The 19,610-nt window shown below is 40.1% G+C and overlaps 1 pseudogene; it reads right to left on the bottom strand.

Annotated features, from left to right (window-relative positions):
* Positions 1-17,774: 17,774 nt before the first annotated feature.
* Positions 17,775-18,582, bottom strand: LOC128108062 (60S ribosomal protein L7a-like; annotated as a pseudogene).
* Positions 18,583-19,610: the final 1,028 nt, after the last annotated feature.

Raw genomic sequence — 19,610 nt, 5'->3', positions numbered from 1 at the left:
ATGGAAAGATCTCCCATGCTCATGGATAGGTAGAACCAACATAATAAAACTTGCAATATTACCAAAAGAAATCTACAGATTCAATGCAATCCCCATCAAAATTCTAAAGACCTCAAAAGAACAAACTCAACTTCATATAGAAAAACAAAAACCCCAGGATAGCTAAAAACAGTTCTTTACAATAAAACAACTTCTAGGGGCATCACCATCCCTGAATTCAAGTTCTACTATAGAGATATAGTAATAAAAACAGCATTGGCATAAATACCTACATGTGGACCAATGGAATCAAATGGAAAACCCTGACATTAATCCACACACCTATGAACACCTGATTTTTGACAAAGAATCCAATACTGTACAGTGGGAAAAAAAGAAAGCATCTTCAATGAATGGTGCTGGCATAACTGGATGTCAACATGGGGAAGACTGCAAATAGATCCATATCTATCACCACACACAAAACTCAAGTCAAAGCAGATCAAAGACCTCAACATAAATCTAGCTACACTGAAACTGATAGAAGTTTCTTCCCGCTTTCTGTAAGAAGTAGCCTAGAACGCATTGGCACAGGAGACCATTTCCTAAATATAACACCAGTAGCACAGACACTGAGAACAACAATAAATGGGACCTCCTGAAACTGAGAAGCTTCTGTAAGGCAAAGGATATGGTAAATAAGACAAAATGGCAGCCTACAGAATGGAAAAAGATCTTCACCAACTCCACATCTGACAGAGGGCTGATCTCCAAACTATAAAGAATACAAGAAACTAGACATCAAAATACCAAACAATCCAAATGGGGTACAGATCTAAACAGAATTCTCAACAGAAGAATCTCAAATGAATGAAAGACATTTAAAGAATTGCTTAACATCCTTAAGCATCAGAGAAATGCAAATGAAAGTGACTTGAAGATACCATCTGACACCTGTCAGAATGACTAAGATAAAAACCACTGATGACAGCTTATGTTGGGGAGAATGTAGAGCAAGGGAAACACTCTACCATTGTTGATATGAGTGCAAACTCACAGCCACATTGGAAATCTGTATGGTGACTTCTCAGAAAATTGGGAATCAACCTTCAATGATACCACTCTTGGGCATATACACAAGGGATGCTCCATCATGCCACAAGGACACTTGCTCAACTATGTTCATAACAGCTTTATTTGTAATAGCCAGAACCTGGAAAAAATGTAGATATCCCTCAACTGAAGAATGGATAAAGAAAACGTGGTACATATATACAATGGAGTATTATACAGCTATAAAAAAAAACCAATGACATCATAAAATTTGCAGGCAAGTGGATGGAAATAGAAAATACCATCCTAAGTGAGGTAACCCAGACTCAGAAAGATAAGCATGGTATGTATTTACTCAGTAAGTGAATACTAGATGTAAAGCAAAGGATAATCAGACTACAACCCAGACCTCCAAATAAGCTAGGAAACAAGGAGCACCCTAAAAGGGATGCATGGAGGCCTTGGGAAGGGGAAACAGAAGAGATATCCATGAATAAACTGGGGATGAATTGGGCAATAGAAGGGAGGGGATGGAGGTGAGAACATGAGGAAATGTGATTGTCAAGCTGGGGGAGGTATGGAATGGGAGGGTGCTAGTGCTCTCTGTACTGCTGTGGGATGTCATTCTGTATGCTGTGAATATGTTTGGCTCCCATTGGATAATAAATAAAGCTGTTTGGGCCTATGGCAAGAAAGCTTACAGCCAGGCAGGAAATCCAAACAGATATAGAGAGAAGAAGGGCAGAGTGAAGAAAGATTCTAGCTGCTGCTCAAGGAGCAGCAAGATGCCAGCAGACTGGTAATGCCATGACCACATGGCAACATATAGATTAATAGGAATTGGTTAATTTAAGATGAAAAAGATAGCTAGCCAGAAGTTGGAGCCATAGGGCATACAGTTTATAATTAATATAAGCCTCTGAGTAATTATTTTATAAGTGGCTGCAGGACCGCAGGGTTCAGTGGGACCAGAGAAACTACCAGCTACACTATACTGCTACCTTAGAAGGCTTGAAGTTAGAATCAGAATATGAGAAGATTAATAATCTAACTGACACTGGTATAGTACCAATAATATATACTATCAGTATGGTAATTAATATCTTACCAGTAATAGTCTTGGTAGTTTTTTGTGCTAAATATGACAAGTGGATTAATAGGATACAGGCCTTGGAAAGATATACTAATGAAAAAAAGAAAAATGCTCAGACACAGACAGAGGAATTTAGACTAGAATTTACCACACCATTGCATTGTGAAACTGGAGAGGAATGGCCTAAGTTTATTAGAACACCAACTTCAATATATCCAGTTACTGTTCAACAACAACCACCATATATGTATTCCCAAGATTATGCACAAGTTAAGTGGAAACCTGTAGATATGTTAAACTTAAAGGGATTTAAGGAAACAGTAGTTTCATATGGTATGCATTCAGCCTTTATAAGACAGATATTAAATTCATGAGCAACTAGGAATAAAATTATTCCACAAGACTGGAAGGATTTAGCTTCAGCAGTATTAGAAGCTGGTCCTCTATTACAATGGAGAACTTGATGGAGAGAGGAAGCCAGGGCTCTGGAACAACAAGGTAGGGCTAGAGGTCATGAGATTTCCCAAGACCCAATTCTTGATGAAGGTCAGTATGCAGATTTGCAAAGACAGTGCATATTGGATGATAACACTCTGGTTCCATAATGTATAGCAGCTTTGAATGCTTGGGACAGGGGTGAAGAATCAGGAGAGAGGACTGAATCATTTACTAAAATTATATAAGGCCCAAAAGAAGCTTTCACTGATTTTTTTTACACAGATTAACATCAGCTATAAATAGAATGATATCTGATCCAGATGCTAGACAAATATTAGTTGAAACTTTTGCTTTTAAAAATGTTAATGCAGAATGTAAATGGATAATTAGGCCTTTAAGGGCAGGATCAGCACCCATAGAAGAATGGATTAGAAATACAGTCAATATTGGCTCCTATTTGTAGTGATGATAATTGGATAGGAGCACTGCTTTCTAAAACTATGAAGAAAAATCAAAATGGTAGATGATTTAATTGCAGTAGACAAGGTCATCAGAAAGGGAGTATAGGCAAGGTGCTCTTAGAAACAATAGTTATTCTAGAAATAATTCAAACAGAAGGCCCCAGCCTTTTGGAGTATGCAGAAGGTATGACAAAGACTGGCATTGGACTAATGAATATAAATAAACAAGAGACAGGCAGGATAATGCTTTGCTTTCAGGAAACAACCTGCTTTTAGGCACCAATATCAAACATAGTTCAATCAATCCACAAAAATGATTAAATGATTTAATGTCTTTTAGTTGGAAGCTTTCCTGTGTCCCGGCCAAGCAGCAGTTGGGACAAATCTCTCCCACTTGTGTCCCTCAAGTAAACAAACAGAGACTTAACATTAATTATAACTGCTTGGCCATTAGCTCAGGCTTATTACTGACTAGCTCTTAACACTTGAATTAACCCATAATTCTTATCTATATGTTTAGCCACATGGTTTGGTACCTTTTTTTCAGTTCTGCCTTGTCATCTTGCTTCTCCTGTGTCTGGCTGAGGACTCCTGACTCAGCTCTTCCTCTTCCTAGAATTGTCCTTGTCTGCTCATTCTGCCTATACTTCCTGCCTGGCTACTGGCCAATCAGCATTTTATTAAACCAGTGTATAAGGGCAATATTCCATAGTATTTCCCCTTTTCTGTCTAATCAAAAGGGAAGGTTTTAACTTTAACATAGTAACATTACATATAATAGAACAGTTATCAAGCAAGAATTACAGTTACAATACCTAGTCTATTTGTATTTGGCAAAATTAAAGAAAATATTCTGTCTATCCTATATTTGTGAGTCTAAAGTTTCATATCTAATTTATCTTTTATCAAAACCAAGGAAAATTATAACTATCTAGTCTTCAACTACATCAAAGACCCCAATAGTAGGATATATCACCTAAGTAAATAGGAAGTACATTGTAAGCAACTTTTGAAAATCTAGAATGACAGAGACAGCTGGTTACCTGGACAGTTACCCAGAGTTTCTCTGCAACATTGGGGCATCCTTCTTCAGCCTATAGGTCTAGAATCTCTCAGCTGCTTCTCTTTATGTCCTGTAGAATATCTCACAGTTTCTTCTGCAAAGCAGGAACATGAAGGACCATCTCACCTTGCAAAGTTTAATGATCACCTTCCTATGGATCCTGCATGTCCAGTTTACACAACATTTTGTCAAGCAGTCCAGGCAAGAACAGTTTCTTGCCCAAATGACTAACTTTTGCCATGAAAAAGTTAAACTTCATATATGGAATGTCTTTGGTGCCCATCATCTTTCTTGAAGTAATTGGTGCTGCCAGGAGCAGATGTATTTCACTGCCCAGAAAAGTATACGTTTTTAAAACATTTTAAATGCCATATTCTGTAGGTCTTTGAAGTGTTTGAAGATTACCTACCTAATTGAAATATAACTATGTACACCTAGAAAACTAAACTAGCATGACTATAAGTTTGATTATCATAGATGACTAATTATTAATCTGTTTTCCTCAGCTATATACTACAATTTCAAATGAGTTGCACAAAGAAAATACTTTAAACAAGAGTATAAATATACATACAGTATAACAAAATTAACTTTAAATTTGTATCAATAAACAAATCTATAGTAATTTAAAACACTTTAAACAAGTTGCTCTTTAAAAGTAGATTCAATACTCTTCCCTTTTATCCTATCATATCTATATACTATATTTCTATATCATATCCCCCTTTCTTCTTTTAGAAAGAGATTGACTATAACCAATAACAGTTTGTAACCACCAACCTAAACAAAGACAAACATCCATAATCTATTTTTGGGGAATGTGGGCAAAGTTTTCTAGGATACTTCCTGCTCATAGGGGACACTGGTAGTCTTCTGGGGATCCTGAGAAAATTTGAGATAATGGTCAAGTCCTGGGAAGATCAGCTATAACCTTTGTTGATAGGTACCATCTGTTAAGATTCAGGAGGTCTGGCTTGATCAAATCTGATCCATCTTAAACTGGAACAAATCCATAGCCTCTTGCTTCCTGTGGAAACAAAAACAGCCTCCTTTCCAAAGCAACATATCCTTAGATCCAATTTTTGAAGTCAAGATACCTTTAAAATATACATATTGGTTTAACTGAGCAGCCTTTATAATCAAATGTCTCTCTGCAGTTAGAAATCCCAAAGACAACATAATCCAGACTCTGTGTGTGATTTCCATCTTTATGTGGCTTAATTTTTGTATTACTTTTACTATCTCTTTAAAAGACTTTATTTTTTAAAACTATTTCTTTTTTTATATAATTGTATATATTCCTTTTCCTCTGTCTTCAAAGCCTACATACATTTTTACACACATTGTAAACTGTTTAGGGTTTATTTCATCTGAATCTGTACTGTGAATCTATTGCTTTAAACTGTAGAGTGGTTAGAACAGAAATTGATCAGTTGTTAGTAGGAAATGTACTGAAAGTATCACAGTATCATAAAAAGCATCACGTCAATAGCAAGGGTATAAAAAAGGAATTTTCCATCACTTAGCAACAAGCCAAGGAAATTATAAGAAAATGTCCTACTTTTTCCTTGTATAACCAGACTCCACTACCTGCAAGAAGTAACCCAAAAGGTACTCAAAGAAATGCAATTTTGCAGAATGGATGTGTTTCATTTTGCAGAATTTGGAAAATTATAATACTTACAACATACTAAACATACATTCAGGCTTTCAGTGGGCAACTGCTTTGATTTCTGAAAAGGCTGCTTCTGTAATTATGGGGATACCTGTACAAATTAAGACTGACAATGCTCCAGCATATGTGTCTAGTAAAATGAAACATTTTTTTGAATATTATAACATAAAGTATATTACAGGTATACCACAAAATCCCACAGAACAAACAGTAATAGAAAAATCTAATTGAACTTTAAGAGAAATGATTAATAAGCAGAAGGGAATGATAAAAACACCCAGAGATAGAGTACACAATGTTTTATCAACTTTAAATTTCTTAAATGCTAATGAAAAAGGAATAACAGCTACAGAGAGACATTGGATAATAGGAAAAAAACTGATGAATTAAATCAACCTATATATTTTAAAGATGTATGAAACTCAGAATGGAAACCAGGGTAAGTGTTACACTGGGGTAGAGATTTTGCTTTTGTTTCCACAGGAGAAGAAACAGTACGGATACTATCAAGATTGATAAAAAATAGATTTGAACAGGAGAGCCTTTGTGATGAGGAGAGGATATAGGTAAGAGTTAAATTGGCCTAATGGTATAGTATATTTCTAAGAGGATAAAATCTCATGTCTTCCTAAATATTTGTTTTTGTTGTCCTTTACATCAATAAAAGGCAAATGGTCTTTCTGTAGTCCCAATTTAATTTAAATTTAAAACTGGCTTTAGGGTTGTAGCACGGATCTCTCCTTTTCTAAACCCAAGCATGTCTGTTAAAGGAAAATCCAAAATCTCTGTCTCATGTCAGAAGAGCCACCTGATGTGGCGCAGAAGAAAACCAAAATTTTGGGACTTTTCTATTGATAATAATCTCATAATTCTTTGGTTTTATTTTAACTATTTAAAACTTTTCATAGACATAAATATTACCTCTAAATTTATAAGACTATTCTGTATATGATGTTTAAAAAGTTTAAGTTTTCAGTAGTGAACCATAATCAGTCAAAACAGTGACCTTTGATGTCTCTAATTGAAAATGAGGCCCTACAATGATGATTTTATAGGTATTATGAAAGATTATTGTTGATCATATTGGTTGTATTATGCACATTTCGATTTTCAGTTTTTATTTCTTGTCTCATTAGGTATTGCAGGCTCTACTCCAACTCCCCATCCCCCTCCCTCTGAATTCTGGAATTACATATGTGTGTCATCTGGTTTCATAATATCTTAATGTAGAAGACAGTTCTTTCATTTTTTTTAGATAAATATATAAGTTAAAAGAAATGAAAATTCTACTAAGGTCACACAACTGTGGAAGAGGCAGAACTCAGAAGCCATGTGACTGCAATTAACATCTGTAAGCTAAGTAAACACAAATGAATTGGAATTCAGTACATTGTGAATGTAACCTTTACTTGATAATTGTCCTTCTTATATACAGTCTTACTATGTTAGTTAAAACCTTTCACTTTTGTTTAGAAAAAAAGGGGAGGAAATGTTGGGGAATATTATTATAAAATGTGTTGCATTTTTTCCTACCGCTTTTGTTAACAATTCAAAGACATGTTTGATTAAATGAAATTAACCTGTGAGCAGGAGGCAGAGTCAGCAAGTAGCTGACAGGAAGTAGTAAAGAGCAAGGGTTTTTTTTATTTATCCATTCTTCAGTTGAAGGGCATCTGGGTTGTTTCCATGTTCTGGCTATTACAAACAATGCTGATATGAACATAGCTGAACAAGTGCTCTTATGGTGTGGTTGAGCATTTCTTGGGTATATGCCCAAGAGTGGTATAGCTGGATCTTGGGGGAGATTGATTCCCAATTTTCTAAGAAAGCACCATATTGATTTCCAAAGTGGTTGTACAAGCTTGCATTCCCACCAGCAGTGGAGGAGAGTTCCCCAAGCTCCACATCCTCTCCAGCATAAGGTGTCTTCAGTGTTTTTGATCTTAGCCATTCTGACAGGCGTAAGGTGGTATCTCAGAGTTGTTTTGATTTGCATTTCCCTGATGATTAGGGATGATGAGCAATTCCTTAAATGTCTTTCGGCCATTTGAGTTTCCTCTGTTGAGAATTCTCTGTTTAGTTCTATAGCCCATTTCTTAATTGGACTGTTGGGCATTTTGATGTCTAATTTCTTGAGTTCCTTATATATTCTGGATATCAGTCCTCTGTCAGATGTGGGGTTGGTGAAGATCTTTTCCCATTATATACACAATGGAATACTACTCAGCAGAAAAAAACAATGGCATCATGAGGTTTGCAGACAAATGGATGGATCTAGAAAAAATCATCCTGAGTGAGGTAACCCAGACTCAGAAAGACAAACATGGTATGTACTCACTCATAGCAGGATACTAGACATGAAACAAGGATGAATTGTCTGCTACTCACATCACCAGGGAGGCTACCCGGAAAACAGGACCCCAAGAAAGAACAGGGATCGCCCAATGACAGAGAAATGGAATGAGATCTACATGAACAGCCTGGACATGAGTGGGGGTAATGAAAGGCGAGGGTCGAGGGAAAGAGAGCTTGGGGGAGCGGGAGATCCCAGCTGGATCAACAACAGAGAGGGAGAACAAGGAATAGGAGACCATGGTAAATGAAGACCACATGAGAACAGGAAGAAGCAAAGTGCTAGAGAGGCCCACAGAAATCCACAAAGATACCCACACAACAGACTGCTGGCAATGGTCGAGAGACAGTCCGAACTGACCTACTCTGGTGATGGGATGGCCAAACACCCTAATTGTTGTGCTAGAAACCTCATCCAACTACTGAGGGATCTGGATGCAGAGATCCATGACTAGGCCCTGGGTGGATCTCTGGGAGTCCAATCAACGAGAATGAGGAGGGTTTATATGAGCGAGAATTGTTGAGACCAAGGTTGGATAAAGCACAGGGACAAATAGCCAAATGAATGGAAACACATGAACTATGAACCAATGGCTGAGGGGTCCACACTGGATCAGGCCCTCCGAATGGGTGAGACAGTTGATTGGCTTGATCTGTTTGGGAGGCATCCAGGCAGTGGGACCAGATCTTGTGCTCATTGCATGAGTTGGCTGTTTGAAACCTGGGGCCTATGCAGGATTGTTTGGCTTGGCCTGGGAGGAGGGGACTAGACCTACCTGGACTGAGTCTACCAGGTTGACCTCAGTCTGTGGGGAAGGCTTTGCCCTGGAGGAGATGGGAATGGGGGGGGGGGCGTTGGGGGGAAGGTGAGGGGGACGGGAGGGGGGAGAACAAGGGAATCCGTGACCGATATGTAGAACTGAATTGTATTGCAAAATAAATTAAAATAAATTAAAAAAAAAAAAAGAGCAAGGGTTTTTAAGTAGGGACTGAGAGAAGGATGCTGGGTTTATTGGAAGATGCCAGCAAAGGGAGAGGGTTAGCCTATAACTTTAAGGGGACAAGTACCACCCAAAGATCAATATTGGACTACAAATTGCTCACTACAACTCTAAAGTTGCTTGCTGTGAGGGTCCAGCCTCATAGGATACTTTAACTAGGATTTTAGATAAGCTCTGCACTTTTCCATTACACATAGGGTCCAGTTGCATAGGATACTTTAACCAGAAGAGAATTGCTCTGCCAGAAGGAAAGTAAGGCACGTAAAATACTATGCACATCTAAGTCACTCTGAGCAGCCCACCTTTTCTCCCTCCTCTGTATTTGGTTGAGTCACTTCAATACTCATTCATTTACCATGTTCTCTCTTTCTCTCTCTCTTTCTCTCTCTGTCTCTGACTCTCTCTCTGACTCTCTCTCTTTCTCTCTCTCTCTCTCTCTCTCTCTCTCTCTCCCCCTCCCTCCCTTCCTCCCTCCCCCTCTACTTTTTTCCCCAGCCTCCTTCTTAAAAGAATAACATGTCACAGGATAAGGAACACTTGAGTGCTGATGTGACTTCAATAAACATGACCAATTGCAAAGGCTGTGGTTAGGAAACAATGACTTCTACTGCCCTCAATTCCATTGACCTGCTGATAAATGGAGAATGCTACATCTGATGCCACTTTATAGATAATGAAGGACTTTGACGTTTCCGTGTTAGCAGTAGCTCAAGAAAACATTTTCTTTTTCCAAAGTTTCTAATGTGAGAGCTGAGAGATCATGAATGTCATGTCTGCTTCCTGATGCCTATTTTGCCCAACCCAACTCACCACTGTCCTCAGTGGTAGAGAAAGGCAGTGGCAAGGCTTGGGTGAGGAGCACTTGTTTCTTGATCCAAAAAACTTCAGGGCAGCACTGGAATTTTCCACCTGAGAAAGCTTTAACTTGGTTCTTATGGTTAGTTGACTCTGGGTACAAAGCCAGTGGAGTCTATTCTGACACTCAGCAGCTGGGGGACCATGTACAAGTAACTTACTGTGTTTGGAAGTCGGTATGTGGTTTAGGGTTTCTATTGCTGTCACAAAACATGTCCAAAAGCAACTTGGAGAAAAGAGTTTATTTCATCCAGGGAAGTCAAGGCAGGAATTCAAGGTAGGATCCTGAAAACAAGAACCCATATATGGAGCCATGGAAGAATGCTATTTACCAGTTTGATCCTTATGGCTTGCTTAGTACCTGGTCTCTTTCTTTCTTTTTTAAATTTATCTATTCTTCTTTTATACATTACATCCCTACTTCAGTTTAACCTCCCAGACTCCCCTCTACCTCCCCTCTCCACCAGTTACATTCTTTCTCCACTTCCCTTCAGAGAAAGAGCAGGCCTCCTGGGTATATCAAACAAACATGCCTAACAAGTTACAATAAGCCTAGGCACATATCCTCATATCAAGGCTGGACAAGGCAGGTCAGTAGGAGGAAAAGGGTCCCAAGAACAGCCAAAAGAGTCAGAGATACCCCTCACTCCCACTGTTAAGAGTCCCACAAGAACACCAAACTACACAGCTGTAACATATATGCAGAGGTCCTAGTTTAGATGCACACAGGCTCCGTGATTGTCACCTCAGTTTCTGTGAGCCCCTATGAGTCCTGGTTATTTGATTCTGTGGGCCATGTCTGGTGGTGTTCTTGACTCTTTTGGCTTGCATAATCCTTCCTCCCACTCCTCTGCCGGGTTCCCCAAGCTCTACCTAATGTCTAGCTCTGATTCTCTGCTTCTGCTGCCATCAGTTGCTGGTGAGGGCTCTCTAATGACAATGGGGTTAGGCCGGATTTTGCACAGGTGGCACTGCTCAGGTTGACTGGGCCCTTCCACGTCAATCACTAACCAAGGAAATGCCCCGTAGAGCTGCATCCAGCTGGGTCTTATTGACGCAGTGTCTGAATTGACTCTAGCTTGTGTGGCATTAACAGAAACTAGCCAGCACAGTCTGCAACTAGGAAATAAACCAGGGCCTGCCTAGCATCCCTGAGTGAGAAAATGTGAATTCCAGAGAGTATTGAGCATGTGAAGCACCAGTGCCCCAGTTTCAACCTAGAAAAGATCTCAACTACCAAGAAAAGCCCAGAGGCGAGGAAGGATGTGGACTCACCTCTGGAGAACAAACTGCTTTTTACCCTGAAGCAAAAAAGTCAGTCAGAATATAATTTGTTAATAAAACAGATACCAGCCAACCTTTAGCTTTCCCAATCTACCTCAGAACTGGTTCTGTAAATATAGCCTGAAACTCACTCCACAAATCACATCCTATGCTTATCGTTATATGACTCTGATCAATGCAGCTAATGTAATTTCAAAATCCATATACCTAAAATGAATTACTATTCCAGCCATATCTTACTAGACAAGGGGTTTTATTTATCTTTCTATCGCCAATATTTTAACATAATGAAATATAGCTCAATAATATATTGCTAAATGAATGACAGCTTCATTTTATAAATTTATATACATGTGAGTACAAATACATATATGATATAAATACAATTATGATATAATCCCTAATGTTCACCCTGGGGCATTGTTCAGCATCATAAGACATTAAGGTCTCTCAAGGCCTGAATTCTCACTTTTTCTGGGATCTGAATGAGCATTTATCTAATATGAGACACTTTAATATTTGATAATTTTCATTAGGTACATTTCATACACTGAAAGTATGGAAAGAATCATTAATCATGTTGTTTACTCCAACAGACCTCAACTTTTCATGACAGGATTTCACTGCATGCAGATTGTGTCTTTACTGCATAACAAAGAACAGACTTTGCTGAGGCACTGACATGGTCACTGCCTGTGGAGTATAAAAAAAGCAGCAGCTCCTCATGAGGGCCACTAAGATCCGAAGTCCTTAATGGACCTCACACTGGTGATGTCAACATTTTCTACCAGAACAAAATAAGTCTCCTTACTTATAGTAAGTAATGTTTATAGTACTCAAACCTAGAATGTGTCCTACAAAATGTGACACTGTGCTGTATGTCAATACAGATGTGGCTTTTGCACCCAGGAGTACTAAAAGAGGTCCTAGTAAATGTTAGGGAGGTTGACAGTTCAGTCATCTGGCCACATTTCATTTGGAAGATCTCCCTTATAAGTCCCTCAGAATGGTGCTTCTAACTGTGGGAAGTGATTGCTATGCAGGAACTTAACGACCCAAGATAATGGTCAACTCCCCCATGTAGCTAAAAGTTTTCCTGTGTCCCGCCCACAGCACCCCCATTATATTGCCTCATCCTTATTTATATACCATGAGACAAATGGCCCATCACTCTTGATTAACCAGGGAAAAATAAAGAAACTGGACCCTTCAGGAAGTTCTCCAAGACTATTAAAGCCATTGCCAGGGATAAGCCTCTGAGCAAGCCCAGTTCCCTGAAAACACACACACATACACACACACACACACACACACACACACACACACACACACACACACACACACTGCAGATGGTGGGTATATTTCCTTCTCCTGGAAATGCTTAAGGACCAGTAAGGTCAAAAGTAGGAGGACAATGGAAAAACTACACTTATCTTCAAATTAATAATGCCTGCTACATGACTGAATTATCATAGAAGGTGGAACACATCAAATGTTTTCCATTTTACCCTCTCCCCTTATCAAAACCTCTAGCTCATAAAAACAATATGCTACTTACTCCCAGAATAGTGATTAATGGGGAGATTACATGATCCTCACTGGTGAGGTGCCTGCATCATCAATGGTAGGATATAGTCATCTTAATTGTCAACTTGACTACATATGAAATTCACTAAAACATAAGAACCTACAAACACCTATGAGGTATTTTCTTGATTGCATCATATAAGGTGAGAAGACCCATCCTACATCTGGGCTATACTTTCTGGTGGCAATCTATATAAAAGGACATGGAAGAAGGACGGTTTTGCTTTTGCCTACTTTCTCTCACTATCCCTGGAAAGTTCAGTTTTACTATTACTAGGACATCCCCTTGCTGCTGGTATCAGAACCTGCTTCTTTGGGATTCCAGCATACACTGAAGACCATCTGAGACATCCAGCCTCATGGACTAACAACTACTGGATTCTTGTACTCCTCTTCCTAGGCCCTCTGCATAAGCAAGACAGTTGTATATCTTAGCCTGCTTGAGGGACCCCTGGTAGTAGTACCAGGATCCGTTGCTGGTGCATGAGCTGGTTTTTGGAGCCCATTTCCTATGGTGGGACACCTTGCATAACCTTGATGCATGGGGAGGAGCTTGGACCTGCCTCAGCTGAATGTACCAGGCTCTGCTGACTTCCCATGGGAGACCTTATCCTTTCAGAGGAGGGAATGCATGGTTGAGGGGAAGAAGGCTGGGGGGAGCAGGAGGGATGAGAGTGGGATCTGTGGTTGGTATGTAAAATGGATAAAAAATTTTTTAGTGAAGAAAAAAATCCCAAAAAAAGGGACAGCCATTTTTGGACTAGCCTGTAAGCCACTCAAATAAATCCCCTTTCAATATATATAATATTATGTGTGTGTGTGTGTGTGTGTGTGTGTGTGTGTGTGTGTGTGTGTGTGTGTGTGTGTATACATTCTTTCTATCAGTTCTGTTCCTTTAGAGAACACTAACTAACACATGGAGGTATCCATTATGCTTCCTGGTGTGAATATTTCACTTTCTCTAGTGTTTCCTTTCTGAGTAAACCTTTTGTTTACTGTCCATCCATAAATAAATTCTATTGTCATGGAGAATAGGAACCTGGACCAAAGAAAACTGACCTCTCTGATTGACTTCCCCCAAAACAGCAAGAACACTGGCTGCTGTACCATTACAAGTAAAGGACCTGTCTAACTTTATCCAGTGCTATTTATACCCAAAATTGACTCACTGCTAAGTGGGGAGATGGGTCACAGAATGATATACACTCCAGACCATTAGCTAGAAAACCAACATCACCTATTTTAATTTTTTTTAAACTTTGTCTCTGATATTAATTTCATCTTAATTTTCAGCATATCAATAAAAGTGTTGGCACATTCAACTCGGTCTTCTGTTTTCTGTTTCTTCCTCTCTGCTCCACCTCCAAAGAGTTAAATGAACAGTTCAGTATATCATGGAAAAGGGACTGGCTCCCAAGCCTCACTTAGAAAATACCTGTGAATAAAGCATCCTGCTTTAAGGAATTGTAAGTAGAGACTAGCAAAGAGAGTGTGCATCTAACCATCCCATGAGTGGAGCCTGCAAAGGAAATAGCACTCCTTCAGCTGAGTTGCTTAGATCTTCCTTTTAAGCTCACTGCTTGGTGGTTATGAGAGAGGGGTAAGAATGGGGAAACTTATCTAAAAATCTATTCATTAGAAGCATATCATGTAAATCTGTAACAGTCTTCCTTTGTAGAACTTTGGCCAGTAATTTTTTTTATTACACCATTGAGATTGTAGCTGTGAAAGTACAGCCTCCTTTACCTTCCTCTCTTTAAGCTTTCATTTATTCTCATTAATGAGAATCGCTTCTTACAGGTGAACATAGATCACAAAAGTTTTATATTGATTATAAATGCAATGATTTCTCTGCACAATGGTCTAGAATATCACTGCAAATATTTAAAAAACAGAATAAAAGATAGGCCATTCATCTTGTTCTACATTTATGATGGGCAAGTAAAAGACACATGACTGTCTTAAAGTAAATAACTTCATTTTTGCAATAATAATATCTTTTGTTTCCAAATGACTAAAGATCTAAAAATAGCTGCTTTTCCCCAGACAGATGAGATTGACGATTGATAATATCAGACTCTAACTGCTAGTTTCTCTCATGCTGATCCCACTGCACACATACTCTTCCCAGAATTACTTTTTCCAAGCCCCCTTAATCATAACCCTATTCAAGGTCTGATTCACTAATGAATACAAAGTTAATAAACACTTCCAACAACAAAAAGACTTGAATTGTAACAAACTTCCTTTAACTGCCTCTCTGGCCATGATGTAGCTGGTCAAAAAGTAGCAACAGCAAAACAAAAATATGAATCAGTCATGGAGCTACATGCCTGCAATCCTAGCACTTGGATGGTCAAGGCATGAGGATTCACAGATCCAAGACAACCTGGGCTACAAAGAGAGACCCTGATTCAAAATATTTTTTAGCAAATTCTACATAGCAATAGCTTTGAAGATAGTAGAATCAAAGCACAATGTTTAATGATCTCAGAAAGACAGAAGTCAAGAAAACTGTGTCCTGTGGTCCCGAGAGCTTGCTCTCTGCAGTTACTGTGGGCAGACTACAACTGTCTCCCTAATGACATGAGCACCAGAGTCAGAGAGGCCAGGGTAGCTAGAGTTACAGGACAGGAGAGCAGAGAGAAGGAAAGGAGATTGAGACAGAATGCTGGAGAGCACAGAGAAGTCTTTCTCCATCTGTAGCTGAACTGGTCAAACCACATACATGGGAGGTAAACCATCCCAAGCTGGGAAAAAGCCACCTACAGAGATTATTAGCATTGACAATGGATAATACTCACATGGCAGCAGGAACTACATTTTATCTCTCTACCAGGTTCCCTTGTGCCCTAACCACAATATCAGCTCTTCTTCATCCTATACTAACAGGATGTTTCTCTCTCTTGAAATCATCAGGAGGTGCTCAAAGAGGTTTAGAATTAAAAAATTTTTAGTTGGTCAGATGGACATTCTAAAAACAGTGGCTCCTCCAGGTCAAGCCTTTAGTTAGTGCAAATACATGTAAAACTCATGTGTGATTCCTTTGTAGTCAAGTGGGAGAAACAACTACAAGAAGATAGTCCCAGTACAAAGTGTGAATATGAATAAAATTCAAACATATTATTAGAGTACAGAGGAGTTCTTTCTTTTGGCAGAGATTGGTCAGGTGTGGCCCTTCAATAGTGCTCCTATCTGAGGAGTTTAAATCTACCTTGTGCTACTGCAAAGAAATGGCCTTGAACTCACTACAGGGAGTATCTGACATCAACTTGCTCACTTGTCATTTGGGGATGATGGAGCCCTTTTCACAAGTTTATTTTTGAGCAATAGAGCTGATGCATGTTCATTAAGTATCATAGGAGTGCTGGCCTCAGTTATTACCCTCCTGTGGCCTCTGACCCACACATCCACAGAGAATCAAGACTTTAGAAAGTGCACTGTGTGTACACACCACTTCAAGCATTTCAAGAAACAAACTTATTAGCTCTGAACCAAGAGTCTAATATCTTGAGAAACTTAAGTGCATCTTACTTTTATTCTTAGCTTGTGGGAGTTTTGAAGAAGTGAACCATATTTTATTGAGGGCAATTTTTTCACAGTCATCTGCACAAACTCAGTCAATACTCATTGATTTGTGGTCTAATATTCATGAAACAATGGCTCTGTTCAAAAGCAATACTCTTTGTTTGGGTCTGTTTTATGGGGCAAACAAACAGCTAATACAGCTATAGTTAATGATGACTACATCAGAGAGAACACTAATGAAACTGCCTGATGGACTGCAAAGAGGCCTGTACAAAACACAGCTCCTGTGTAATGCCCCAAGCGGTTAATCCCCATACCCTTCTTCTGTAATCCAGTATGTGTAGATGGGTGAACTGGGAGAAAAAGAGGTATTAAGATTTATGCACTTGGCTTTCTGATCACAAAACTCACTTCTGTTTCCCTATCACATACTAGACATCCCCTGATACTCTTAAAATATTTTTATTTATTCTTTGAGCATTTCATACAATATATTTTAATCAGATTCCTACCCACCCAACGCCAGGTCCCCTTCTATATTTTAAGATAACTAATAAGAAAAAATAATCTCTTAGGGAAAACACAACTATGAAAGTATGTCATGATGATCTTAAAGACTGATTACAAATTCTTTAATACTGCTCGCATGATAGATATTGACAGGCCTTTGCCTGCTTTGATCAACAAACTAGACAGTATGTGATTTCTTTTTTGGTTTGTTTTATTGTGGCTTTTTGTTATATTGGTCTGATTTAGATTGCGTTTGGGTGGGTTTTTTTAGTTTTTGGTAGTGGTGGTAGTTTTTGTTATTTGGTGGTGGCAGTTGTTGTTGTTGTTAGTGGTGGTGGTTAATGGTGGGGTGGGTAGTGGTGGTGATTTTGGTGATGGGAGGTGGGTCTGGTGATGGATGGTAGTTGTGGTGGTGGTTGTTTGAGACAGGGTCTCATGCAGCCCAGGGTGATCTTGAACTTTGTATGTAGTGGATCTTAAGCTCCTAATCCTCCTTTCTCTACCTGCTCGGTGCTGAGATTAACAAGACCTACCACACATGGTTTGATCCCCAGTACTTTGTGCATGCAGGGGAAGTACTCTGCCTACTGTATAATATCCCCAGCCATGACCTGAAGTTTTGGATGTTAGGTGTCAGGTGTCCACAAAGTCTAGCTAGCTCTCTTACAGTCCTCTGTTCCTGTTTTTTGTCTGTTTGTCTGTCTGTTTGTTTTTTAACTCTTTTGCGGGGCCTGCCACCCAGCTCCCAAATAAATTCACCCATGGAGCTTATTCTTACTTATGGATGCCTGGCCTTAGCTCTGCTTGGTTTCTAGCCAGCTTTTCTTTTTTTTTTTTAAGATGGAAGATTAAGTTTGTAATTATATTTATGTACAGAAAACTTATCAGTGTACATTTAACCCAATTTAGTGGCAAGTTCTTTGGCCTTTGCCTTTTCCAGCTTGGCAATCCGAGCCACAGATTTAGGACCCAGGACGTTGCCTCCCCAGTGGTGGTGGATCTCATCGTATCTGTCGTTGTAATTGGTCTTAATAGCTTCCACCAGCTTAGCCAGAGCACCCTTGTCTTCTGAGTTAACCTGTGTGAAGGCAACAGTGGTGCATGTCTTTGTGTGGACCAGCCGCCCCAGCCTGGCCTTTCCCTTGATGATGCAGTAGGGGACGCCCATCTTTCAACACAGGGCAGGCAGGAAGACCACCAGCTCATTGGGGTCTACATCGTGGGCAATCACCACCAGCTGAGCCTTCTTATTCTCCACCAAGGTGGTGACTGTATTGACCCCCGCTCGGAGGACAGGTTGTCTTTTAGTTGGGATTGGCCCCTTTGCCAGCAGCTTTCTTCTCAGCACGGGCCAGCAGCCTTTGCTGCTTCTCCTGCTTTGTCTCTGGCCTGTACTTGTGGGCAAGCTTAAGCAGCTGGGTAGCTGTTTGCAGGTCCAGGGCCTGTGCGAACTGGTTAACAGCAGGAGGTACTTTGAGCCCCTTGTAGAGGATGGCTCTTTGCCGCTGCAGCCTAATGTAGCGGGGCCATTTGACGAAGCGTGTGAGATCTCTTTTGGGCTGGATGTCCTGCCCAATGCCGAAGTTCTTAGGCCTTTTCTCAAACAAAGGATTCACCACCTTTTTGGCCTCCTGTTTCTTCACAACGGCGGGGGCTGGGGCCACCTTCTTCCCCTTGGCCTTCTTTCCCTTGGGCATCTTGCTTGGCTGGAGGAGAGAGAGTAGCCAGCTTTTCTTAACTTTAGATTATCTCATCTACCTTTTGCCTCTGAGTCTTTCCCATTCTCTTACTTCCATAAATCTTACTCTTACTCTGTGGCTTGCTGTGTAGCTGGGTGGCTGGCCCCTGGAATCATCCTCCTTCTCTGGCTACTTCTTTTTCTTCCTCCCAGATTTTTCCTTCTATATATTTTCTCTGCCCGCCAGCCTCCCCTATCTTTTCTTCTGCCTTGCTATTGGCCAGTTCTTTATTAGACCATCAAGTGTTTTAGACAGGCACAGTAACACAGCTTCACAGAGTTCAACAAATGCAACATAAACAAAAGTAACACACTTCAAAATACTATTCTACAACAATCCCTGCTATCTGTTTGCCTCCTGTAGCCATCCAGACCCCAAATTCCACACTGAGAACATAGCCCATGTGAAGAGGCCATGTGTACACACTTCTAGCAACACTCCAAAGAACCCTGTCTTTAAGCCACCCCTGTCAGACACCAAACAAGGACCATGGAAAAGTACTAGCTAGGCCAGAGAACAAGCCCCTACCCTAAACCGGATGCCCCCAAAGATAAAGAACAGGTCAGGCAGGTCAGGTAGCATAGCAATAGAACAATGGGCCCTGACCAGTGAACTTACCACCTAGCAGCCTCACGACTTGCACGACTTGCACGTAGCCCCTCACCTGCACGTCCCCCTTCACCTGCACGTATGGCACGTCGTGCACCCCTTCCCTCCTCCCCTCCCCCTCCCATGCTATATAAGCCTTGCTGAGGAGAATAAAATTTGCAGCTTGATCAGAACACACTGTCTTGCTGTCGTCCTTTCGTGTCTCCCCTGTCCCTCTCATTCTCTCCCACAGGTGGGTCGCCCCCGTTGATACCCCGCTGGCCGGGGCACACCCCCACCCACAATCCAGATATGTGAATGAAGAGGCTACAGATCATTCTAGCCCCCATTAATTTGAGCTACCTCTCATCCACTTGAATCTTCCCACCTGAAGCCCAGATATT

This window comes from Peromyscus californicus, unplaced genomic scaffold, assembly GCF_007827085.1.
Source record: "Peromyscus californicus insignis strain IS unplaced genomic scaffold, ASM782708v3 Scaffold_12__1_contigs__length_115047231, whole genome shotgun sequence".
Taxonomy (NCBI): Eukaryota; Metazoa; Chordata; class Mammalia; order Rodentia; family Cricetidae; genus Peromyscus; species Peromyscus californicus.
Note: the sequence above shows the minus strand (reverse complement) of the source record. Positions and strands in the feature narration are given on the sequence as shown.